At 37.1% G+C, this 27,145-nt stretch overlaps 1 protein-coding gene across 1 annotated transcript in view; it reads left to right on the forward strand.

The window, feature by feature from the left end:
* The window catches only part of ABCB7 (ATP binding cassette subfamily B member 7), a 149,600-nt gene that overhangs the window by 70,101 nt on the left and 52,354 nt on the right, over positions 1-27,145 (forward strand). The window lies entirely within an intron of this gene.

Consider the following 27,145-nt stretch of genomic DNA (forward strand, 5'->3'; position numbering starts at 1 on the left):
TATAGGGACCCTCTACATCTTAGCAGCCTCCTCAGTTCATCACTATACTGTAACGCATCTTAATAAGGCAAAGTTATGATAATGACTCTGGGCTTTCAAGAAGAACTCCTTTCAATTTATTCAGATTTTAAAGTCAGTGAATTCTATTCTCTTTAGGTACAATATACAGTCATAGTACGTATTATAGTCTCAAGTCAGCCTTCCTGGGCTCTGCCTCTTACTAACCTTGTAACCTTGGGTAAATTGCTTACTCTCCGTTCCTTGGTTTCCCAATTTGTAAAATAAGGTAAAATAGGGTTGTCATAAGAATTAAATAAATTAACATATAAAAGACTTAGAACAGTACCTGGCACATAGTAAAACACTATATACGTGTTAAAATAAAAATAGATTTGGATTTCCATCAGAAATATAGTAAAAAAAATGTCTGTTCAAAAGTATAAATGAGATTTGGCTATAATTTGGTTATCATTCTATGTATAAGGGTTAATACATTGTTTTAGAACCCAGGTCTTATCACTTATTTCTTCTCTGTCTCCTGTGTGTTCCCTTTTATTTACTCATTCTTTACCCTATCCTAAAAATATTTACTGAGAACTTGTCATACAAGTATGGTTCTTGGCCCTGCAGGGTATTCAAATATGAATAAAGCACATTTTTTTCTCAAATTATAAGGATAAGACAAGTTTTACTTATGGTCATAATACAACATAGGTCATAAATGATTGAAAAGAAGTACCATTCAAGTATTGGAGGACTTCAAAGGAAAGAACCACCAATATGGGGAGTCAGGAAAGGTCTCACAGAGGAGGTGATGTCTGAGATAGGCCTGGATTGATGAGTAGGATTGTTACAGGTATAGGAATAACATGGACAAGATGAGAGAGATCATATAGTGTGAGTGGAGAAGTGAGTAGTCCAGTTTTGCTCTAATGAGGAGATAATGTTTCAGAGGAATTAGAAGTAATCTTGGAAAGGTAAATAGAATCCCTACTGTGAAATACCTTAACTGTAAAACTGTAAAATTTATTTAATCATGTTGGAAGTAGGAACCTCTATTTTGAGTAGAAGAGTAATAATGTTAGAGCTGTACTTTAGGGAATTAATTTGACTGTTGTATAAGATGAATTAGGGTGGTGAGAGACCTAAAGTAGGGATACCATTCATTCATTTTCATTTCATGCATTCATTCAGCAAACACCAGCCAGTTAGGAGGCTAATGTAGATGAGAAGTAATAGTAGTTTGTACTGGAGTGGATGATAGAGATGATAATATGGAGAGAAGAGATGCCAGGGATATTGTGAATTAAGGGAGGTAGAATCAACAAGACTTAACAATGGATGAGATATTAAAAGTAAAAAAAAGAATAGGATTCAAAGATGATGCCAAGGATGAGAGAATGATAATGCCTTTAACAGAAGTAGGTAGTAAGTCAGGAAGTCTTGTTTGGGAAGATGAAAATTTTGGTTTTGGGCATGTTAAGTTTGAGGTGCCAGTGGAACATCAAGTGGCTCATAATACAAAATGCAAGACAAGCTCAGGAAGGAGCCCAGGGCTAGAGATATTGAGGTGATAGTTGAAACAATGCAAATTAGTGAGTTCATCAAAGAAAAGAACAGAAATAGACGACAACTGCAGACGTCACTTGTGATAAATGTGTTCCTGTAGGGAAGTAAATAATAGTGGGAAAAGGGAAGGCATGATTAGAGAGTAAAACCAAAATAATTCAGTCAGACTCCATCTATTTTCTTGTCTCCTTTCTCATCTATGGGCTCTGGTGAGTACTCTCCCAGTGAACTTCCGGGGGAGAGAATTTAAATGAAGATTCTGAGCAACAAACCAAGAATCCATACTTTATTCTCTTTGTCAAGCCGAAAAGAGAGAACTGTATTACAAATCTAATTTTGTTAGCTAATGTTGAAAATTTTTAACTCATATTCATATTTAGAACAGTATTGGTTGCTGAATTGTCTTTTACCTACAAATTACTGAAGGATAAAGATTTTTCTGAGCTCCTGTTCAAGGCAGAATTAGCAAATTGCCCTTTATTCCTTCATGTGATTGTAAATACCTTGCTGACAAGTTAAAGGCAGATAGTTTTCTGGACTTTCTTTTGAATTGAAGATAGCAGATTAGAAGATGACCAAGCTAGTCAAAGGGAGGAGTCCTAAGTACTGACATTTGTTTTAGACTTTGTTTTTAGAGTGAATTTCAATCCTTCAAAATGTAAATTTTTGTTGCTTGGTGACAGGTCGATATCAGGTATAAAATGCAGACCAAGTTAACATCCATAAGGACTGAAATATTTTCAGAAGGCTAATATTTGATTCTCCTGTCAACAAATGCTGAGCACCCATAGAATGTAAAGTGCTGTACTAATCTGATATAAACTGATTACAAGTAAACAGAAATTAATATAGAGAAATAAGTTTTCCAAATGTATGTTTGATTTCTTTTGGATCAGGAAAAGGAGGAAATTGCCAGGTGTTATGATGCATGCTGGTACTTTTGGAGCATATATATTAAAAGTTTTCTTTCACTAGGTAGGAACTACACCATAGAGCAACTTTAGCAATGTAGAGCATAGTAGTAGCATTTAACCATTCCTAACACCATTTGTTCAGCTTCTATACTGTCCTCAGTTTAAAAATAATCACTCTCCCAAATCTTTAAAACCGAGTCATTATTTATTTATTTATTTAACACCTTTATTGGAGTATAATTGATTTACGGTGTTATGTTAGTTACCGCTGTATAACAAAGTGCATCAGCTATATGTATACATGTATGCCCATATCCCTTCCCTCTTGTGTCTCCCTCCCACCCTCCCTATCCCAGCCCTCTAGATGGATACAAAGCACCTAGCTGATCTCTCTGTGCTATGCGGCTGCTTCCTGCTAACTAGTTGTTTTACATTTGGTAGTGTATATATGTCCATGCCACTCTCTCACTTCTACCCAGCTTACCTTTCCCCCTCCCCATGTCCTCAAGTCCATTCTCTACGTCTGCGTCTTTATTCCTGTCCTGCCCCTAGGTTCTTCACAACCTTTTTTTTTTAGATTCCATATATATGTGTTAGCATACGGTATTTGTTTTTCTCTTTCTGACTTACTTCACTCTGTATGACAGTCTCTAGGTCCATCCACCTCACTACAAATAACTCAATTTCATTTCGTTTATGGCTGAGTAATATTCCATTGTATATATGTGCCACTTCTTCTTTATCCATTCATCTGTTGATGGACACTTAGGTTGGTTCCATGTCCTGGCTATTGTAAATAGAGGTGCAGTGAACATTGTGGTGCAGGACTCTTTTTGAATTATGGTTTTCTCAGGGTATATGCCCAGTAGTGGGATTGCTGGGTCGTATGCTAGTTCTATTTTTACTTTCTTAAGGAACCTCCATACTGTTCTCCATAGTGGCTGTATCAATTGACATTCCCACCAACAGTGCAAGAGGGTTCCCTTTTCTCCACACACTCTCCAGCATTAATTGTTTGTAGATTTTTTGATGATGGGCGTTCTGACTGGTGTGAGGTGATACCTCATTGTAGTTTTGATTTGCATTTCTCTAATAATTAACGATGTTGAGCATCCTTTCTTGTGTTTGTTGGCAATCTGTATACCTTCTTTGGAGAAATGTCAATTTACGTCTTCTGCCCATTTTTGGTTTGGATTGTTTGTTTTTTTGATATTGAGCTGAATGAGCTGCTTCTATATTTTGGAGATTAATCTTCTGTCAGTTACTTTGTTTGCAAATGTTTTCTGCCTTTCTGAGGGTTCTCTTTTCCTTTGCTTATGGTTTCCATTGCTGTGCAAAAGCTTTTAGATTTCATTAGGTTTATTTTTGTTTCTATTTCCCTTTCTCTAGGAGGTGGGTCGAAAAGGATCTTGCTGTGATTTATGTCATAGAGTGTTCTGCCTGTGTTTTCCTCTAAGAGTTTGATAGTGTCTGGCCTTACATTTAGGTCTTTAATCCATTTTGAGTTTATTTTTGTGTATGGTGTTAGGGAGTGTTCTAATTTCATTTCTTTACATGTAGCTGTGCAGTTTTCCCAGCACCACTTATCGAAGAGGCTGTCTTTTCTCCATTGTATATTCCTGCCTCCTTTCTCAAAGATAAGGGGACCATATGTGCATGGGTTTATCTCTGGCCTTTCTATCCAGTTCCATTGATCTATATTTCTGTTTTTGTTCCAGTACCATACTCCCTTGATTACGGTAGCTCTATAGTATAGTCTGAAGACAGGGAGCCTGATTCCTCCAGCTCCATTTATCTTTCTCAAGATTGCTTTGGCTATTCAGGGTATTTCGTGTTTCTGTGCAAATTGTGAAATTTTTTGTTCTAGGTCTGTAAAACCTGCCATTGGTAGTTCGATAGGGATTGCATTGAATCTGTAGATTGCTTTGGGTAGTATATTCATTTACACAGTGTTGCTTCTTCCAATCCAAGAACATGGTATATCTCTCCATCTATTTGTATCATCTTCTCAGTGTCTTACAGTTTTCTGCATACAGGTCTTTGGTCTCCTTGGGTACATTTATTCCTAGGTATTTTATTCTTTTTGTTGCAGTGGTAAATGGGAGTGCTTCCTTAATTTCTCTTTCAGATTTTTCATCATTAGTGTATAGGAATACAATAGATTTCTGTGCATTAACTTTGTATCTTGCTACTTTACCAAATTCATTGATTAGCTCTAGTAGTTTTCTGCTAGCATCTTTAGGATTCTCTACGTACAGTTTCATGTCATCTACAAACAGTGACAGTTTTACTTCTTCTTTTCCGATTTGGATTCCTTTTATTTCTTTTTCTTCTCTGATTGCTGTGGCTAAGGCTTCCAAAACTATGTTGAATAATAGTGGTGAGAGTGGGCAACTTTGTCTCGTTCCTAATCTTAGTGGAAATGGTTTCACTTTTTCACAATTGAGAACAATGCTAGCTGTGGGTTTGTCATATGTGGCCCTTATTATGTAGAGATAAGTTCCCTCTATGCCTACTTTCTGGCGTGTTTTTGTCATAAATAGGTGTTGAATTTTATCAAAAGCTTTTTCTGCATCCGTTGAGATGATCATATGAATTTTATCCTTCAGTTTGTCAATATGGTTTATCACTTTGCCTAATTTGCGTATATTGAAAAATCCTTGCATTCCTGGGATCAACCCCACTTGATCATGGTGTATGATCCTTTTAATGTGCTGTTGGATTCTGTTTCCTAGTATTTTGTTGAGGATTTTTGCATCTATGTTCGTCAGTGATATTGACCTGTAGTTTTCATTTTCTTGTGACATCTTTGTTGGTTTTGGTATCAGGGTGATGTTGGCCTCATAGAATGAGTTTGGGAGTGTTCCTCCCTCTGCTATACTTTGGAAGAGTTTGAGAAGGATAGGTGTTAGCTCTTCTCTAAATGTTTGATAGAATTCGCCTGTGAAGCCATCTGGTCGTGGGCTTTTGTTTGTTGGAAGATTTTAAATCACAGTTTCAATTTCAGTGCTTGTGATTGGTCTGTTCATATTTTCTGTTTCTTCCTGTTTCAGTCTCGGAAGGTTGTGCTTTTCTAAGAATTTGTCCATTTCTTCCAGGTTGTCCATTTTATTGGCGTAGAGTTGCTTGTATTTGTCTCTCATGATCCTTTGTGTTTCTGCAGTGTCAGTGGTTACTTCTCCTTTTTCATTTCTAATTCTACTGATTTGAGTCTTCTCCCTTTTTTTTCTTCATGAGTCTGGCTAATGGTTTATCAATTTTGTTTATCTTCTCAAAGAACCAGCTTTTAGTTTTATTGATCTTTGTTATCATTTCCTTCATTTCTTTTTCATTTATTTCTTTTCTGTTCTTTATGATTTCTTTCTTTCTGCTGACTTTGGGGTTTTTTTATTCTTCTTTCTCTAATTGCTTTAGGTGTAAGGTTAGGTTATTTATTTGAGATGTTTCCTGTTTCTTAAGGTAGGATTGTATTGCTATAAACTTCCCTCTTAGAACTGCTTTTGCTGCATCTCATAGATTTTGGGTCATCGTGTCTCCATTGTCATTTGTTTCTAGGTATTTTCTGATATCATGTTTGATTTCTTCACTGATCTCTTGGTTATTTAGTAGTGTATTGTTTTGCCTCCATGTGTTTGTATTTTTTGCAGACTTTTTCCTTTAATTGATATCTAGTTCCATGTTGTTGTGGTCGAAAAGATGCTCAGTACGATTTCAATTTTATTAAATTTACCAAGGCTTGATTTGTGACCCAAGATATGATCTATCCTGGACGATGTTCCATGAGCACTTAAGAAGAAAGTGTGTTCCACTCTTTTTGGATGGAATGTCCTGTAAATATGTTAAGTCCATCTTGTTTAATGTATCATTTAAAGCTTTTGTTTCCTTACTGATTTTCCTTTTGGATGATCTGTCCATTGGTGAAAGTGGGGTGTTAAAGTCCCCTACTATGATTGTGTTACTGTCGATTTCCCCTTTTATGGCTGTTAGCATTTGCCTTATGTATTGAGGTGCTCCTGTGTTGGGTGCATAGACATTTACAATTGTTATATCTTCTTCCTGGCTCGATCCCTTGATCATTATATAGTGTCCTTCTTTGTCTCTTGTAATAATCTTTATTTTACAGTCCTATATTGTCTGATATGAGAACTGCTACTCCAGCTTTCTTTTGATTTCCATTTGCATGGAATATCTTTTTCCGTCCCCTAACTTTCAGTCTGTATGTGTCCCTAGGTCTGAAGTGGGTCTCTTGTACACAGCATATATACAGGGATTGTTTTTATATCCATTGAACCAGTCTGTATCTTTTGGTTGGAGCATTTAACCCATTTATGTCTAAGATAGTTATCAATATGTATGTTTCTATTACCATTTTCTTAATTGTTTTGAGTTTGTTATTGTAGGCCTTTTCCTTCTCTTGTGTTTCCTGCCTAGAGAAGTTCTCTTAGCATTTGTTGTAAAGCTGGTTTGGTGGTGCTGAATTCTCTTAGCTTTTGCTTGTCTGTAAAGATTTTAATTTCTCCGTCGAATCTGAATGAGATCCTTGCTGGGTAGAGTAATCTTGGTTGTAGGTTTTTCCCCTTTCATCACTTAAAATGTGTCCTGCCAGTCCCTTCTGCCTTGCAGAGTTTTTGCTGAAAGATCAGCTGTTAACCTTATTGGGGGTTCCCTTGTGTTTGTTGCTTTTCCCTTGGTGCTTTTAATATTTTTTCCTTGTATTTAATTTTTGATTGTTGGATTAATACATGTGTCTTAGCATGTTTCTCCTTGATTTTTTCCTGTATGAGACTCTCTGTACTTCCTGGACTTCATTGACTATTTCCTTTCCCATATTAGGGATGTTTACAACTATAATCTCTTCAAATATTTTCTCAGTCCCTTTTTTTTCCTCTTTTTCTTCTGGTACCCCTATAGTTCGAGTGTTGTTGCTTTTGATCTTGTTCCAGAGGTCTCTGAGAGTGTCTTCAATTCTTTTCATTCTTTTGTCTTTATTATGCTCTTCAGTAGTTATTTCCACTATTTTATCTTCCAGGTCACTTATCCGTTCTTCTGCCTCAGTTCTTCTGCTATTGATTCCTTCTAGAGAATTTTTTATTTCATTTATTGTGATGTTCATCATTGCTTGTTTGCTCTTTAGTTCTTCTAGGTCCTTGTTAAACGTTTCTTGTATTGTCTCCATTGTATTTCCAGGATTTTGGATCATCTTTACTATCATTGCTCTGAAGTCTTTTTCAGGTAGACTGCCTATTTCCTCTTCATTTGATTGCTCTGGTGGGTTTTTACCTTGCTCCTTCATCTGCTGTATGCTTGTTTGTCTTCTCATTTTGTTTAACTTACTGTGTTTGGGGTCTCCTTTTCGCAGGCTGTAGATTTGTAGGTCACGTTGTTTTTGGTGTCTGCCCCCATTGGATAAGGTTGGTTCAGTGGCTTGTGTAGGCTTCCTGCTGGAGGGGACTGGTGCCTGTGTTCTGGTGGATGCAACTGGATATTGTCTTCCTGGTGGGCAGGACCGCATCTGGTGGTGTGGTTTGGGGTGTCTGTGAACTTACTATGATTTCATGCAGCCTCTCTCCTGATGGGTGGGTTTGTGTTCCTGTCTTGCTAGTTGTTTGGCATAGTGTGTCCAGCACTGGTCCTTTCTGGTCTTTGAGTGGAGCTGGGTCTTAGCATTGAGATGGAGATCTCTGGGAGATCTTTCGCCATTTGATATTTTGTGCAGCTGGGAAGTCTCTCATGGACCAGTGTCCTGAACTCGGCTCTTCCACCTCAGAGGGTCAGGCCTGACACCTGGCTGGAGCACCAAGACCCTGTCAGCCACACGGCTGAGAAGAAAAGGGAGAAGGAAGGAAGGGAGGGAGGCAGGCAGGGAGTGAGGGAGGAAGGAAGGAGGGAAACAATAAAGTTATTAAAATTTTAAAAAATTATTAAAAATTAAAAAGTGCTTAAAAAACAGAAAGAAAGAAGAGACCAACCAAACCAAAAAACAAATCCACCAATGATAACAAGTGCTAAAAACTATAGGAAAAAAAATGGACAGACAGAACCCTAGGACAAATTGTAAAAGCAAAGCTATTCAGACAATATCACATAAAGAAGCATACACATACACACTCACAAAAAGAGAAGAAGGAAAAATACATATATACGTTAAACAAAAAAGGGAAGAGAGCAACCAAATCAGTAAACAAATCTATCAATAATAATAAGCTCTAAACTAAAATAAGCATAAAACATTAAACAGATGCAGAAAACAAACTCCAAGTCTACAGTTGCTCCCAAAGTCCACCGCCTCAATTTTGGGATTATTCGTTGTCTATTCAGGTGTTCCACAGATGCAGGGTACATCAAGTTGATTGTGGAGATTTAATCTGCTGCTTCTGAGGCTACTCGGAGAAATTTCCATTTCTCTTCTTTGTTAGCACAGCTCCTGGGGCTCCGCTTTGGAATTGGCCCCACCTCTGCATGTAGGTCACCTGAGGGCATCTGTTCCCTGCCCAGACAGGACGGGGTTAAAGTAGCAGCATATTTGGGGGCTGTGGCTCACTCATGGTGGGGGGAGGGAGGGGTATGCAATGCGGGGTGAGTCTGCGGCAGCAGAGGCCGGCATGATGTTGCAACAGCCTGAGGTGCACCGTGTGTTCTGGAGAAGTTGTCCCTGGATCACGGGACCCTGGCAGTGGTGGGCTGCACAGGCTCCCAGGAGGGGAGGTGTGGATAGTGACCTGTTCTTGCCCACAGGCTCCTTGGTGGCTGCAGCAGCAGCCTTAGCATTTCATGCCCGTCTCTGGTGTCCACGCTGGTGTCACGGCTCGCACCCGTCTCTGGAGCTCGTTTAGGCGTTGCTCTGAATCCTCCCTCCTCACGCACCCTGAAACAATTGTCTCTTGCCTCTTAGGCAGGTCCAGGCTTTTTCTCTGACGCCCTACTGGCTAGCTGTGGCATACTACCCCCCTTCAGGCTGTGTTCACGCAGCCAACCCCAGTCCTCTCCCTGGGATCTGACCTTGAATGCTGAAGCTTTAGCTCCCAGCCCCTGCCCGCCCCGGCAGGTGAGCAGACAGGCCTCTCAGGCTGGTGAGTGCTGGTCGGCACCCATCCTCTGTGCAGGAATCTCTGCTTCGCCCCCTGCACCCCTGTTGCTGCGTTCTCCTTCGTGGCTCCAAAGCTTCCACCCCGCCACCCCCGTCTCTGCTAGTGAAGGGGCTTCCTAGTGTGTGGAATCCTTTCCTCCTTCATAGCTCCCTGCCAGATGTGCAGGTCCTGTCCCTATTCTTTTGTCTCTTTTTTCTCTTTTCTTTTGCCCTACCCAGGTACCTGGGGGAGTTTCTTGCCTTTTGGGAAGTTTGAGGTTTTCTGCCAGTGTTCAGTAGATGTTTTGTAGGAGTTGTTCCACATGCAGATGTATTTTTGATGTATCTGTTGGGAGGAAGGTGATCACGTCTTACTCCTTAGCCATCGTGAAGTGTGAGTCCCTTATTTATTCTTGAGCAGTACTGCAGGTGTGATTTATCATTAGTGTGCATTAGATGCATTGTTAGCCCTTTCATTCCTTGGCTTCCTATTTTTTTCCTCAACCTGATTACATGCTTTGGTATATAAGCACTTTGATCCAATCTATGCCCCTTTATACTCAGATCTTCCCTATCTCCTCCACATACTTCTTGGAACTTTAGGGCAGGGTTCAGGAACCTTTTCTGCTCTAATTGAATGCCACCCAGCCATCTTAGCAGTGTGTGGTGGTTTCATAACAAGGCCTAAGGCATCCATGAAGGATAAGGAAGACAGAAAGAGAGAAATGTTTAGTGAGTAGAAGGAAATGGGAGGATTTCATGGTTAACATACGGGACCACAGCATACCATCTGCTTGCTTATTTGCTTTTTAATGCTCTTTTGATTCTGAGATTCTTAATGCTGTCATTGCCTCTAACAAAGATTTTTAAGATTAACTGTATTATATAGAGATGTCTTGCAGCCCAGAAGAGGCCAAGAGGATGGATTGGTATTTCTTCTATCCAAGTTACAGCAATTCTCTTTTAGTACTGTAGAGTTCTGTATGAGGTACAGTTTAGTGGTTCTGTTGCCACAAGAGACACAGAGATAGAGATAGAATACTCTTTGCCTTCATTCCTTAAATCCCTACAGATTTTATGCAGTACCTTTTCTCATCATCCACATACATCATAGGAGTATCACATCATCATTAATCTCTTCTAAGGATTTAAAAAATTTCAGTCTTTCTATTAGTATATTACACTTAATATGTAATATAAGGATTTAAGGAAAATATAAAACACATTTACTGAAATCATCTGATTTTATAAAATAAATGTTTTAATATTGTAAAAAAGTTTACTCATATTCCCTAACCACTACCGTCTTGGAAACCACTTAGTTGACAGAGAAATTGGGGGCACAGAAAATTAAATATCAAGTACAAAAAGATAGTCTCACTAATCTGTTAGAAATGAAAATAAGCTACTTTAAAATTATAAAATAATTTCAGGGGAGAGTGTGATTTATAAAAATGTTATCAATACCTCATTTCTTCAAGAATGCATATATTATATAAAGTAATGGATAATATATGTGTCAGTCCATCTGGGCTGCTATAACAAAATGCCATAAACTGGGTGGTTCATAGATCACTGTCATTTTTTGTAACCTCACATGATGTAAAGGGCAAGAAGGGTCTCTGGGCACTCTTTTTTTTTTTTTTTTTTTTTTTTTGCGGTATGCGGGCCTCTCACTGTTGTGGCCTCCCCCGTTGCGGAGCACAGGCTCCGGACGCGCAGGCTCCGGACGCGCAGGCTCAGCGGCCATGGCTCACGGGCCCAGCCGCTCCGCGGCATATGGGATCCTCCCAGACCGGGGCACGAACCCGTATCCCCTGCATCGGCAGGCGGACTCTCAACCACTTGCGCCACCAGGGAGGCCCTCTGGGCACTCTTATAAGGGCACTAATCTCATTCATGAGGGTTCTGCCCTCATGACCTACTCACCTCCTAAAGGCCCTGCCTCCAAATACCATCATCCTGGAGGTTAGAATTCAACATATGAATTTGGTAGGGGGCAACAAACATTCAGACCATAGTAATATGTACTAAACAAACATTTGTTGACTGACTGTTGGGTATAAGGTACTGTACTTAGGCAGCTGGGAATACAAAAATGAATAAAATGTGGGCCTTGCCCTCCTGGAGTTGCTGTGTACTGAAGGAGAAGAATATACAAATAATGATAAAATATATCTATATATAACATAAACACCCAAAGGGAGTCACAAATGAAGCTATAGGGGTGTTCCAAGAATTAAGCATTTAGGGAAGGCTTCATGGAGGAGCTAGAGTTTTTCAGTAACTACTCTCTTCAAAAGATTAATGCACTTTTTGCTTAACTTTGATACTTTAAAATTTTCTGGAAAACATTTTTAAAAGTAAAACAATGCTAACAATGCTACCTGAAGCCTTTATTTAAGTTGATAAGTGTGATTTACACCCTGGAGTATTTCTTTAATTAAAAGACTTTATATTTTAGAGAATTTTTAGAATTTACAGAAAAATTGAGCTGTAAGTACAGAGAGTTCCTATATATCCCTGCTCCCAAAGCCCCCCCACTAAACTTCTTCTATTACTGACATCTTGCATTAGTGTAGTACATTTGTTACAATTGATGAACCAAGTATAAAAAAATACATTATTCTTATTAACTAAGTTCATAGTGTACATTAGGATTCCATTCTTTGTGTTGTAGTTATATGGTTTGGGGGAAATGCATAATGTGAGATACCACCACTAAAGTATCATACAGAATAGTTTTACTGCCCTGAAAATCCGAGGCATTCCACCTATTCATCTCTCTCTCCATCCTCCTGAATCCCTGATAACCACTGATCATTTTGCTGTCTCTGTAGTTTTACTTTCTCCAGAAAGTTGGAATCATATAGTATGTAGCCCTTTCAGACTGTTTTCTTTCACTTAGGAATATGCATTTCTGGGTCATTTGTGTCTTTCTTTTTATTTGATAGTTCATTTCTTTTTATTGCTGAAAAATATTTCACTGTATGGAGGTACCATAGTGTGTTTATCCACTCTCTCTTTGAAAGATATCTTGGTTGCTTCTAAATTTTGGCAATTATAAATAAAGCTGCAATAAACATTTGTGTACAGGATTTTGTGTGACTTAAGTTTTCAGTTCATTTGGGTAATTACCAAGGATTGCAATTGCTAGATTATGTAGTAAGACTATGTTTAATTTTGTGAGAAACTGCCATACTGTCTTCCAAACTGGCTGTACCATTCTGCATTCCCACTAGCAACGAACTTTCTGTTCTTCCATATCCTTGTCAACCATTTTAATAGGTGCATAATGGTATCTAATTTTTGTTGTGATTTGAAATTGCCTAGTGACACATGGTATGGAGCATCTTCTCATATGCTTATTGGCACCTGTATATCCATCTTGGTGAAATGTCTGTCAGGTCTTTTGCCGATTTTTTATTTGCGTTGTTCATTTTCTTATTGTTGAATTTTAAGAGTTCTCTGCATATTTTGAATACCAGTTCTTTATCAGATAGATGTTCTACAGATATTTTTACTCGATCTGTGGCTTGCATTTTCCTTCTCTTTACAGTGTCTTTCACAGAACAGAAGTTATAAATTTTAATGAAGTCCAACTTATCAGTGTTCATGGATTGTGCCTTTAATGTTGTTATCTCATGTCATTGGCAAACCAGTGGTCACCTAGATTTTCCTTTATGTTACCTTCTAGAAGTTTTATAGTTTTTTGCTTTACATTTAGGTCTGTAATCAATTTGGAGTCAATTTTTGCAGGTGTAAGTAAGGTCACTGTCTAGATTCTTTCTTCTTTTCTTTTCTTTTCTTTTCTTCCCTTCCTCCCTCCCTCCCCTCCTCTCCTCTTCTCTCCTCTCCTCTCCTTCTCCTCTCCCTCTCCTCTCCCCTCCTCTCCTCTCCTCTCCTCTCCCTCTCCTCTCCCTCTCCTCTCCCTCTCACATTCAGTTATTTCAGCACCATTTTTTGAAAAGACTACCCTTTCCCCACTGGGCTGCCTTTGCTCCTTTGTCAAAGATCAGATAACTATATTTGTATGTATTTGTCTATTTCTGGACTCTCTGTTCTATTCCATGGATCTATTTGTCCATTCTTTTCCCAATACCACAGTGTTTTGATTACTGTAACTTTATGATAAGTCTTGATGTCAAATAGTATCAGCCCGTCAGCATTGTTTTTGTCTTCAATATTGTGTTGGATATTCTGGATCTTTTGTTTTTCTATATAAAATTTAGAATCACTTTGCCCCTATCTACCAAATTACTAGCTAGGATTTTGATTGGGACTGAATTGAATATATAGATCAAGTTTGACATCTTGACAATATTGAGTCATCCTATCCATGAACATGGACTATCTCTCTGTTCATTTAGTTCTTAGATTTCTTTTATCTGTCAAAGTTTTATAGTTTTCCTCATGTAGATCTTGTACATGTTTTGTTAGATGTATACATAATTTTTTGGTACTAATTTCAATGGTGTTATATGTTTAATTTCAAATTGCATATTGTTCATTGGAGGTACATAGGAAAGTGATTGACTTCTGTATATTAGCTATGTACCTTGCAACCATGTAACGTGCAACCTTGCTAGAGTTGCTTATTAGTTTCAGGAGGTTTTTTATTATTGATTCTTTTGGATTTTCTACATGGATAATCATATCATCTGCAAAGATGGTTTTATTTCTTCCTTCCCAACATGTATACCTTTTATTTCCTTTTCTTGTCTTATTGTATTAGCTAAGGACTTCCAGTACCATGTTGAACAGGAGCAGTAAGACAGGACGTCCTTGCCTTGTTCCCAGTCTTAGGGGTAAAAGCATCTACTTTCTCATCATTAAGTATGTTGTTAGCTATAGGTTTTCTTGTAGATGTTTTAATCAAGTTGAGGGAGTTGCCCTCTATTCCTACTTTGCTTAGAGTTTCTTTTATCATGAATAGATGTTGGATTTTTCAAGTGCTTTTTTTGCATCTATTGATAAAATATCCTATTTTTTCTTTAGCCTGTTGATGTGATCAATTACATTAATTGGTTTTTCAATGTTGGACCAGCCATGCATACCTGGAATAAATCCCACTTGGTCATATTATATAATTATTTTTATACATTATTGGATTTGATTTGCTAATATTTTGGTGAGAATTTTTGGTCTATGTTCATGAGAGATAGTGGTCTATAATTTTCCTTTCTTGTGGTGTCTTTGTCTGGTTTTGGTACTAAGGTAATGCTGGGCTCATAGAATGAGTTAGGAAATGTTCCCTCTATCTCTGTTTTTACCAATTGTATAAGTACTTTATCCAGTTTTCTATTCTCCTTGTTTTGCCTTGCTAATCAGATCTCCCTTTAGTGCTCTTGTTCTTTCTTTCTCTCCTTCTGATCTTTTAGGGACCAGAGAGGTAATTAAACAAAGAAACAAAATTCCCTTTTACCTCTTCACATATATTGGACCCTTCTGAGCAGCACTAGTTACAGAGCCCTTAATTATCAGAGGCTGCTGTAAAAGAGATAAATTATTGAGAAATTTAGATATTAAAAGTTCTGAAAGAATTGTGTTCTTCAGGTGAGATAGACAATACTTTTATGACCAGGAAGGGAAAAGTCATTTTAAAATCTGGAATTTGAGACCCTCAGCAAACTGACCATGTTTTGGCATCATGTAGATACAGCATACTTTTGACTGTTCTTTATGGTGATTTTACTTTTTCCTTGACTCTGTTCTTCAATCAGTGTCCCAAATTGTACATTTGCATGTTAAAATTAAATGAATTCAATTCCCTAATGGTATACCAGTTTCTGTGAAAATTAAAGAGTTTAGCAGATTATTTATATATGTGATTTAAACTTTTTCATCTGTGAAAGAAAAAGGTTTTGTGAGAATAAGTCCCTTTATTTCTTTTGTACTTAAATTAATGGGTACAATGCAGTTATAGATGAAACATACCATTTGTCACATGGTTATAATCTAGTAAAAATAACCAGTTTCTCAATTTTGAAAGGAAAGGGGGTATGAAACTTCATATTGAGTCACTTTTTATTGAAATACACTATCATCTAGCTTTATTTTTAGACATTTCCAGCCACTAGGGGAGGTAGATGGGATGTGACCTGTGATACTGGCTTTATTTTTAATATACATGCAATAAAATGTACTTTTTTGATATACAGTTCTATAATTTTTAACACACGTGTATATTTGTAAAATTGCTGTCACAGTCAGGATGACACAGAAAAGTGCTATTGCCCCAGAAATCTCCTTTGTGTAACCCATTTGTAGATATACCCTCTCCAGGCCCCTAACTGCTAGGTATCATTCATTTGTCCTCTATCACTATAGCTTTGTCATTTTGAGAATACCATATAAATGGAGTCATATAATATATAAACTTTTGAGCTGGCTTCTCTAATTCAACATAATGCCTTTGTCATTCATCCAAGTCATTGACTCTATCAGTTATTCTTTTTTATTAATGAGCAGTATTCCATAGTATGGATGTACTAGAATTTGTTTATCCATTTACCCACTTATGGACATGTGGTTTCTTTCCACCCTTTGGCAGTTATAACTAGAGTTGCTATAAACACACGAGTACAGGTTTTTGTGTGAATCTGAGTTTTCATTTCTCTAGGATAAATACCTAGGAGTGGAATTGCTGGGTCACGGTAAGTGTATTTTTAACTCTATAAGAAACTGCCAAATTATTTTCCAAAGTGGCTGTTTTTGTCTGCCACCACCAATATATGAGAGTTTCAGTTGCTTCATTTCTCTTACTATACTTGGTATCATCAGGCATATCGTGGTATCTTGTGGTTTTAATATACTTTGCATGTGCTTTGGTGCCATCCATACATCCACTTTGGTAAAGTTTCTGTTCAAGTGTTTTGTCCATTTTTTATTTGGGCTGTTGTTTCTACTGTTGAGTTTAGTGAGTTATTTATATATTCTGTATGAGACCTTTCTCAGATATATAATTTGCAAATATTTTCTCCCAGTCTGTAGCTTGTTTCTCTTTCTCTAATATTTTTTTTGGGGGGGGGCGCGTTGCGTCAGGTCTTAGTTGCAGCACGCAGGCTCTTCGTTGCAGCACGTGGGCTTCTTTCTAGTTGTGGCACACGGGCTCCTGAACATGTGGGCTCTGTAGTTTGTGGCATGCAGGTTCAGTAGTTTTGGCGTGTGGGCTTAGTTGCTCTGTGACATGTGGGATATTAGTTCCCTGATCAGGGATTGAACCCGCTTCCCCAAAATTGGAAAGCGGATTCTTAACCACTGGACCACCAGGGAAGTCCTTGTAGCTTGTTTTTAATTCCCTTAATAGTGTCTTATATAGAATAAAAGTTTTAAATTTTGATATGTTTCAGTTCATCATTTTTTTTTCTTTATGGATTACGCTTTATTATGTCTAAGAACTGTTTGCCTAACTCAAGGTCATCAAGATTTTCTCCTATGTTTTCTTCTAAAAGTTATTTTTTTACCTTTTACATTTAGATCCATGCTCCATTTTGCATTAATTCTTGTATCCAGTTTAAATGAAGGTTCATTGTTTTGTCCAGTTGTTCCTGCATGAAGGCTCTCCTCTCCTCATTGAATTTTCTTTGTTTCCTATTGCTGCTGTAACAACTTATAAATTTAATAGCTTAGACAACACAAATTTATTATCTTATATTTCTGAAGGTTAGACGTCCAAAATTAGGTTTCACTGGATCAAAATAAAGGCATTTAGCAGGACTGTGCTGCCTCCAGAGGCTCTTGGGAGAGGATCAATTTCCTTGCCTTTTCCAGCTTTTTCTAGATGTCACCTGCATTTTTGGCTCAAGGCCCCTTCCTCCGTCTTAAAGCCGGCAGCATCTTCAATCTTCTTGATTTTGACTTTTGGCTTCTGTAGTCATATCTTTTTTCTTTACTTTGACTCTCCTACTTCCCTCTTATAAGGACTCTTGATTATATTCAGCCCACCCAGATAATCCAGGATATTCTCCCCAGCTCACATTCTTCAGTTTAATCACATCTTCAAAGTCCATTTTGCCATGTAAGGTATCATCTTCACAGGTTCCGGATATTAGTACATGGAGATGTTTAGGCAGCCATGATTCTCAGATAGATAGATAGTGGAATGTCATCCTTTTCTGGACTCTGCTGTGTTTCATTGATCTATGTGTCTCTCCATTCATCACCACCACACTGTCTTCATTATTGTAGCTTTATAGTAAGTCTTAAAGACAGGTAGTATGATTCTTCCAATTTCTTTTTCCAAAATTGTTTGGCTATTCTAGTTTCTTTGCTTTTCCATAGAGTTTTAGAATAATCTTGTCTGTAGCTACAAAGAAGCCAGATGGGGTATTTAAATGGATTTTTATTAAATCTCTAGACCAGTGTGGGGAGAATCGGTGTCCCTATTACGTTGATTCTTGTAGTTGATGAACACAGTATATCTCTCCATTTATTTAGATCTTCTATGATTTATTTCATATGCATTTGTAGCTTTCAGCATTCAGACACTGTACATCTTTGATTAGATCAGTGGTTCCCAATCAGGGGTGATTTTGCCCTTAAGGGGACATTTGGCAGTAACTAGAGACATTTTTATTGGTCACAATTGTGTGGGGATGGGGAGTGCTACTAGCTTGTGGTCGGTAGAGGTTAGGGACACTACTAAACATCCTAAAGTACACAGAACAGCCCCTCCCATAAGAAAGAATTATCTAAACCAAAATGTCAGTAGTGCTGAAGGTTGAGAAACCCTGGGTTAGATTTAACTTAAGGATTTATTTTTCTGGGGAGGGGTGTTGTAAATTTTTTAAATTTTTGGTTTCTAGTTGTTCATTGCTTGTATATTGATACATTAATAATTGTTCATTTGTATTGCTCATTATAATGATAATTGTATTAATAATTATTGATATATTTGGAGTTTGGTATAGCATTTTATTATCTGCTAGTTGCCTCTTTATTTTGTTACATTGTTTCACTTTTCCTGCTATCTTTTGCATTATTTGAACAGGTTTTACTATCCCATTTTAATTTATCATGCCTGTCGGTCAATCTCTTTGTATAATTTTTTAGTAGTTGCTCTAGGAATTACAATATTCATACTTAACTTTTCACAGTCTACTTAGAATCAATACTTTATCACTTCAAGTAGAATGTAAAAACCTTCCTGCCCTCTAAGTCCTTTTACCTTCCCTCTTTATGTTTACAAGTCATCTTACATATTACATCTACATACATTGAAAACCCCATCAGTCAGTGTTCTAAATTTTGCTTTTAACCATCAAACATATTTTAAAGAACTTAAAAGCAGAATATGCTACTATATTTGCATAGATATTTACCATTTCTGTTGCTTTTCCTTCATTGCTAATATTCCAGGATTCATTCTGTTTCTATTTCCCAAGTGTATGAAGAATTTCCTTTAGCAGTTCTTTTAGAGCACGTCTGCTGGTGATTAATTCTTATTAGTTTTCTTTAATCTGAGAATGTCTTGATACTCCTTTCATTTCTGAAGGCTAATTTTGCTGGTTATAGGATTCTAGGTTAACAGTTCTTTTCTTTTACCACTTGAAAAATGTTGTGCCACTTCCTGCTAGCTTCCCTGGAAATATACTGTCTTCAAATTGTTTTTTCCTTATACTTAATGTATTAGTTGTATCTAGCTCTTTTAAGATTTTTTTCCTTGTCTTTAGCTGTCAGAAATTTAATCATGATGTGTCTTGGTGTGGATTTCTTTGACTTTATCCCTATTTGGGGTTGCTCAGCTTCTTGAATTCTTGGGTTTGTCTTTACCAAAATAGAGGATTTTTTAATTTCTTTGAATACTTTTTCCAGTTTCACACTTCTATTCTTCTGGCACTCTGAAGAGGAATATTGGATCTTTTGTTATGGTCCCATAGGTTCCTGAGTCTTGTTTACTGTTTTTTTTTTTAAGTCTGTTTTCTCTCTCGTTCATATTGAGTACTTTCTATTGTTCTGTCTTCAAGTTTACTGATTCTTTCCTTTGTCCTCCCCATTCTGCCATGGATCCCATTCACTCAAGTTTTTTTTAACTTCAGCTATATTTTTCAGTTTCAGGTTTTTCATTTGTTTCTTCTTTTATGTCCTCTCTTTATTTGCTGAGACCTTCTATTTTTGTTGATTTAAGCATGTTCATAAATGCTCCTTGAAGCACTTTTATGATAGCTACTCTGAAATTCTTGTCAGATAGTTCTAACATTTGTGTCTATTTATTGTATTTTCTTATTCAAGTTGATATCTTAGTCATTCTTGGGATGATGAGTGATTTTTGATTGAAACCTGGACATTTGGGGTATTATGTTATGAGACTCTGGATCTTACTTAAATCTTCTGTTTAGCAGGCCTCTTGTGGCACTGCTCCAGTGGGGATGCCTCATTACTGCAAGTGCAGGTGAAAGTCCAGGTTCTTACCTTGGCCTCCATTTATTCCTGGGGAAAGGGACTCCTTACAACTGCTAGGTGGGGAAGGAGTTCAGGCACCTCAGAAGATGAAAGACAAGTGATGGACTAGGAGAAAATATTTGCAGAGCATATAACTAACAAAGGCCTATATCTAGAATATCTATAAAGAATTCCTAAAACTCAACAGCAAAAAACCAATCCAAATGTAAAATGTACAAAAGACACAAACAGATATTTCATCAGAGAGGATATATGGATGGCAAATAAGCACATGAAAAGATGTTCAACATCATTGCTGTTATGGAAACAAATTAAAACCACAATGAAATATCATTATACACCTATTAAAATAGTTTCAAAATTTTTAAAAATAGTGATGATACCAAATGTTGGTGAGGATGCAGAGGAACTGGATCACTCATACTTTACTAGTGGGACTATACAGTGGTACGGCCACTCTGAAAGAGTATAGCAGTTTATTAAAAAGTTCAGTGTAGACTTACCATATGACTTAGCAATTACACTCTTGGGCATTTATCCCAGAGAAATGAAAACTTATGACCACCTGTATGAAAATGTTCATAAAGTCTTCATTTAAAATAGCCCCAAACTAGAAGCAACCAAAACATCCTTCAGGGACAAGTGCTTGAATAAATTCTGTTACATCTGTGGAATACTACTCAGCAATAAAAAGAGATGAGCTATTTATATATGCATCATCCTTGATGAAGGAATATAAAGAGGTAGCACAAGGAAGTTCTTTTGTGGTAAAGGGATAGTTCTGTATCTTGATTGTGGTGATGGTTACATGGATCTGAACATGGGATAAAATTGCATGGAACCACAGAGATGACACATAAAACCACACACACACACTAACAAACATTTTAAAATGATGAAAACTGAATGAGTTCTGTAGACTAGTTGACAGTAATGTGCCAATGTATATTTTTGTTTTTGATATGGAACTACAGCTATATAAGATGTCATCATTAGGAGATGCTGGGTGAAGAGTTATGAGTCTGTGTACTACTTCTGCAACTTCCTGTCAGCTTATAATTATTTCAAAATAAAAAGTTTTTAAAAATTCACAGTTGTCTGAGGTGATTTAAGTCTAGTTCTGCTGAAAGCAGAATATTAGGGAAAACCAATATTTGCCACCCCCCATCCCCAAAATATCACAGCGTCAATGGAACCCACATGTATATACTAATAAAAACATCTACATATCCATTTCTTTCGTGTTTTTCCCTTTCTTTTAAAAATTACTTCTATGGTACACCATGATCAAGTGGGGTTTATTCCAGGAATGCAAGGATTCTTCAATATACGCAAATCAATCAATGTGATACACCATATTAACAAACTGAAGGAGAAAAACCATATGATCATCTCAATAGATGCAGAGAAAGCTTTTGACAAAATTCAACACCCATTTATGATAAAAACCCTGCAGAAAGTAGGCATAGAGGGAACTTTCCTCAACATAATAAAGGCCATATATGACAAACCCACAGCCAGCATCGTCCTCAATGGTGAAAAACTGAAACCATTTCCACTAAGATCAGGAACAAGACAAGGTTGCCCACTCTCACCACTCTTATTCAACATAGTTTTGGAAGTTTTAGCCACAGCAATCAGAGAAGAAAAGGAAATAAAAGGAATCCAAATGGGAAAAGAAGAAGTAAAGCTGTCACTGTTTGCAGATGACATGATACTATACATAGAGAATCCTAAAGATGCTACCAGAAAACTACTAGAGCTAATCAATGAATTTGGTAAAGTTGCAGGATACAAAATTAATGCACAGAAATCTCTGGCATTCCTATATACTAATGATGAAAAATCTGAAAGTGAAATCAAGGAAACACTCCCATTTACCATTGCAACAAAAAGAATAAAATATCTAGGAATAAACCTACCTAAGGAGACAAAAGACCTGTATGCAGAAAATTATAAGACACTGATGAAAGAAATTAAAGATGATACAAATAGATGGAGAGATGTACCATGTTCTTGGATTGGAAGAATCAACATTGTGAAAATGACTCTACTACCCAAAGCAATCTACAGATTCAATGCAATACCTATCAAACTACCAATGGCATTTTTCACAGAACTAGAACAAAAAATTTCACAATTTGTATGGAAACACAAAAGACCCCGAATAGCCAAAGCAATCTTGAGAACGAAAAACGTAGCTGGAGGAATCAGGCTCCCTGACTTCAGACTATACTACAAAGCTACAGTAATCAAGACAGTATGGTACTGGCACAAAAACAGAAAGATAGATCAATGGAACAGGATAGAAAGCCCAGAGATAAACCCACGGACATATGGTCACCTTATCTTTGATAAAGGAGGCAGGAATGTACAGTGGAGAAAGGACAGTCTCTTCAATAAGTGGTGCTGGGAAAACTGGACAGGGACATGTAAAAGTATGAGATTAGATCACTCCCTAACACCATACACAAAAATTAGCTCAAAATGGATTAAAGACCTAAATGTAAGGCCAGACACTATCAAACTCCTAGAGGAAAACATAGGCAGAACACTCTATGACATAAATCACAGCAAGATCCTTTTTGACCCACCTCCTAGAGAAATGGAAATAAAGACAAAAATAAACACATGGGACCTAATGAAACTTCAAAGCTTTTGCACAGCAAAGGAAACCATAAACAAGACCAAAAGACAACCCTCAGAATGGGAGAAAATATTTGCAAATGAAGCAACTGACAAAGGATTAATCTCCAAAATTTATAAGCAGCTCATGCAGCTCAATAGCAAAAAAACAAACAACCCAATCCAAAAATGGGCAGAAGACCTAAATAGACATTTCTCCACAAAAGATATACAGACAGCCAACAAACACATGAAAGGATGCTCAACATCTTTACTCATTAGAGAAATGCAAATCAAAACTACAATGAGATATCATCTCACACCAGTCAGAATGGCCATCATCAAAAAATCTAGAAACAATAAATGCTGGAGAGGGTGTGGAAAAAAGGGAACACTCTTGCACTGCTGGTGGGAATGTGAATTGGTACAGCCACTATGGAGAACGGTATGGAGGTTCCTTAAAAAACTACAAATAGAACTACCATATGACCCAGCAGTCCCACTACTGGGCATATACCCTGAGAAAACCATAATTCAAAAAGAGACATGTACCAAAATGTTCATAGCAGCCCTATTTACAATAGCCCGGAGATGGAAACAACCTAAGTGTCCATCATCGGATGAATGGATAAAGAAGATGTGGCACATATATACAATGGAATATTACTCAGCCATAAAAAGAAATGAAATTGAGCTATTTGTAATGAGGTGGATGGACCTAGAGTCTGTCATACAGAGTGAAGTAAGTCAGAAAGAGAAAGACAAATACTGTATGCTGACACATATATATGGAATTTAAGAAAAAAATGTCATCAAGAACATAGGGGTAAGACAGGAATAAAGACACAGACCTACTAGAGCATGGACTTGAGGATATGGGGAGGGGGAAGGGTAAGCTGTGACAAAGTGAAAGAGCGGCATGGACATATATACACTACCAAACGTAAGGTAGATAGCTAGTGGGAAGCAGCCGCATAGCACAGGGAGATCAGCTCGGTTCTTTGTGACCGCCTGGAGGGGTGGGATAGGGAGGGTGGGAGGGAGACGCAAAAGGGAGGGGATATGGGAACATATGTATATGTATAACTGATTAAATTTGTAAAATAAAAAAAATAAAAAAATGTAAAAAAAAAAATTACTTCTATGGGAAAACTGACAGTAATCAACATTTATCATTACAGGTAGTGCTGTGTTCTTAGCGCTATGCTAACTGCCGTTTTCCTGCTAGTGAAAACACAGGCAGATGACATTCACATTCTTTACTTATAAAGACATTCACACATTACTTATAAGGATGCTCCCAAATTTGACCAAATGCAAACACATTTTCAAAAAAAATAAAATTGCACAGTTTTCCTGGTGATACATGAGTTTCAGTCAGACTCTCTCTCTGGCAAAGATATAATGGGCTGTGTATTGTGAGAATTGCATACTAGCTATAACTATCACTTTTTCTCCCACTCAAGAAAGTATTGGAATGCAAGTGAGGGGATTTGGCCTTATATGGAAAACCTGGAATCTCTTCAACTTTATTTAGATTACTTATGCCATACTTTTCAACTGTAACTGGTTTAAGCATTGCATTTGAGAGTATCCATTTTAGGCTGCAAAAGTAATAAAATAATGTTGTCCCTACCTTATTAAGCTGCTGATATGGCTATGGTATGCAGGAAAAAATTCTGAATTTTAGGACAGACCTGGATTTTAATCCTAGCTCTGCTGCTTACTGAACAAGTCACTAAACCTCACAGAACCTGAGTTTTCTCAATTATAGGGATAATACCCATTTCATAGACTTATTTCGTTCAGCTCTTACCTTTGTGAAAGGTACCTAGCACCATATCTGAGTCATACAGCTGTTCACAGAATGTTTCTTTGCTGCAAAAGGTTTCTACTGAGTTATCCATACACATGCACCTGAAGACAAAGTGAATGATAAATATATAATAAAAATTATAAATACTGAGGTTTAAACTATAAAAACAAGGAGTTGGAAAATGGAAAGTGCCAAAAGCGCTGCAGATTTTAGAGAAGGCATCATGATGGGAATGAAATTCAAAGTGTGTTTTGAAGAACAGAGAAGTGGAGGGGTAAATTGGTAGGGAGACCATTTCAAGTAGAAGCGGAAGCCTGAGGATATATGATTATATGGGAATCAAAATTGAGAAATTTATACTACTTGAAACCTGCTATTCTATTAGATTATATTTGGGAACATAAATCTTAAAGTTTTAAGCAATTTTTTCCATAGTGTTACATTTTAAAAGTATTCCAACATTTGCTGTCTATTTTAATGATATTGAATATTAGAGTACGTGCTTGGTTGCTAAGACACTTGTATACCTTACTTTGAAATCTTGATTGGTAAGGTTTACATAGCTCCTGTCAGTTGTAGCTAAACTTAAGCTTGTTGATGATAAATTATTTCTGTTTAATAAAGGTGAATGATATAATAATGGAACATTAACAAAAGCTGGGATTTCAGTATGTTTGTGAAGTCTTATAGAATTGTTTTCACATGTTCTTAATGTATATAAATTTAATTTCTTCAAAGAAAGCTTTGCCAGTCTTCACAACTTCCTATTCCTAAATGATGGTTGGTGTTTGTAATAGCATAACGTAGAAAATGTGAAATGTGAGTGATTGACTAACTTCTCTTGAATATATGAAAGCATTGTACCCTTTATGTATTTCTTTATTAATTAATTAATTAATTAATTAATTAATTTTGGTGTATTCTCATGCAGAAATAGGTTGGTTTTTGAAAGCTTAGTTTGGTATTCATTGGGTTTTTTTTCCCTTAATATCTTTATTGGAGTATAATTGCTTTACAATGATGTGTTAGTTTTTGCTTTCTAACAAAGTGAATCAGTTATACATATACATATATTCTCATATCTCTTCCCTCTGGCATCTCCCTCCCTCCCACCCACCCTATCCCACCCCTCTAGGTGGTCACAAACCACGGACCTGATCTCCCTGTGCTATGCGGCTGCTTCCCACTAGCTATCTATTTTACGTTTGGTAGTGTATATATATCCATGACACTCTCTCACTTTGTCACAGCTTACACTTCCCCCTCCCCATATCCGCAAGTCCATTCTCTAGTTGGTTGGTGTCTTTATTCCTGTCTTACCCCTAGGTCCTTCATGACTTTTTTTCCTTAGTTTCCATATATATGTGTTAGCATATGGTATTTGTTTTTCTCTTTCTGACTTACTTCACTCTGTATGACAGACTCTAAGTCCATCCACCTCAACACAAATATCTCAATTTTGTTTCTTTTTATGGCTGAGTAATATTCCATTGTATATATGTGCCACATCTTCTTTATCCATCATCCAATGATGGACACTTACGTTGCTTCCATGTCCTGGCTATTGTAAATAGAGCTGCAATGAATATTTTGGTACATGACTCTTTTTGAATTATGGTTTTCTCAGGGTATATGCCCAGTAGTGGGAGTGCTGGGTCGTATGGTAGTTCTATTTTTAGGTTTTTTAAGGAACCTCCGTACTGTTCTCCATCATGGCTGTATCAATTTACATTCCCACCAACAGTGCAAGAGTGTTCCCTTTTCTCCACACCCTCTCCAGCATTTATTGTTTAAAGATATTTTGATGATGGCCATTCGGACTAGAGTGAGATGATATCTCACTGTAGTTTTGATTTGCATTTCTCTAATGATTAATGATGTTGAGCATTCTTTCATGTGTTTGTTGGCAATCTGTATATCTTCTTCAGAGAAATCTCTGTTTAGGTCTTCTGCCCAGTTTTGGATTGGGTTGTTTGTTTTCTTGTTATTGAGCTGCATGAGCTGCTTGTAAATTTTGGAGATTAATCCTTTGTCAGTTGTTTCATTTGCAACTATTTTCTCCCATTCTGAGGGTTGTCTTTTGGTCTTGTTTATGGTTTACTTTGCTGTGCAAATGCTTATAAGTTTCATTAGGTCGCATTTGTTTATTTTTGTTTTTATTTCCATTTCTCTAGCAGATGGGTCAAAAAGGATCTTGCTGTGATTTATGTCATAGAGTGTTCTGCCTGTGTTTTCCTCTCAGAGTTTTATAGTGTCTGGCCTTACATTTAGGTCTTTAATCCATTTTGAGTTTATTTTTGTGTATGATGTTAGGGAGTGTTCTAATTTTATACTGTCCAGCTTTCCCAGCACCACTTATTGAAGAGGCTGTCTTTTCTCCACTGTATATTCTTGCCTCCTTTATCAAAGATAAGGTGACCATATGTGTGTGGGTTTATCTCTGGGCTTTCTATCCTGTTCCATTGATCTATATTTCTGTTTTTGTGCCAGTACCATACTGTCTTGATTACTGTAGCTTTGTAGTATAGTCTGAAGTCAGGGAGCCTGATTCCTACAGTTCCATTTTTCGTTCTCAAGATTGCTTTAGCTATTCAGGGTCTTTTGTGTTCCCATTCAAATTGTGAAATTCTTTGTTCTAGTTCTGTGAAAAATGCCAGTGGTAGTTTGATAGGGATTGCATTGAATCTGTAGATTGCTTTGGGTAGTAGAGACATTTTCACAATGTTGATTCTTCCAATCCAAGAATTTGGT

This window comes from Mesoplodon densirostris, chromosome X (assembly GCF_025265405.1).
Source record: "Mesoplodon densirostris isolate mMesDen1 chromosome X, mMesDen1 primary haplotype, whole genome shotgun sequence".
In the NCBI taxonomy this organism is placed as follows: Eukaryota; Metazoa; Chordata; class Mammalia; order Artiodactyla; family Ziphiidae; genus Mesoplodon; species Mesoplodon densirostris.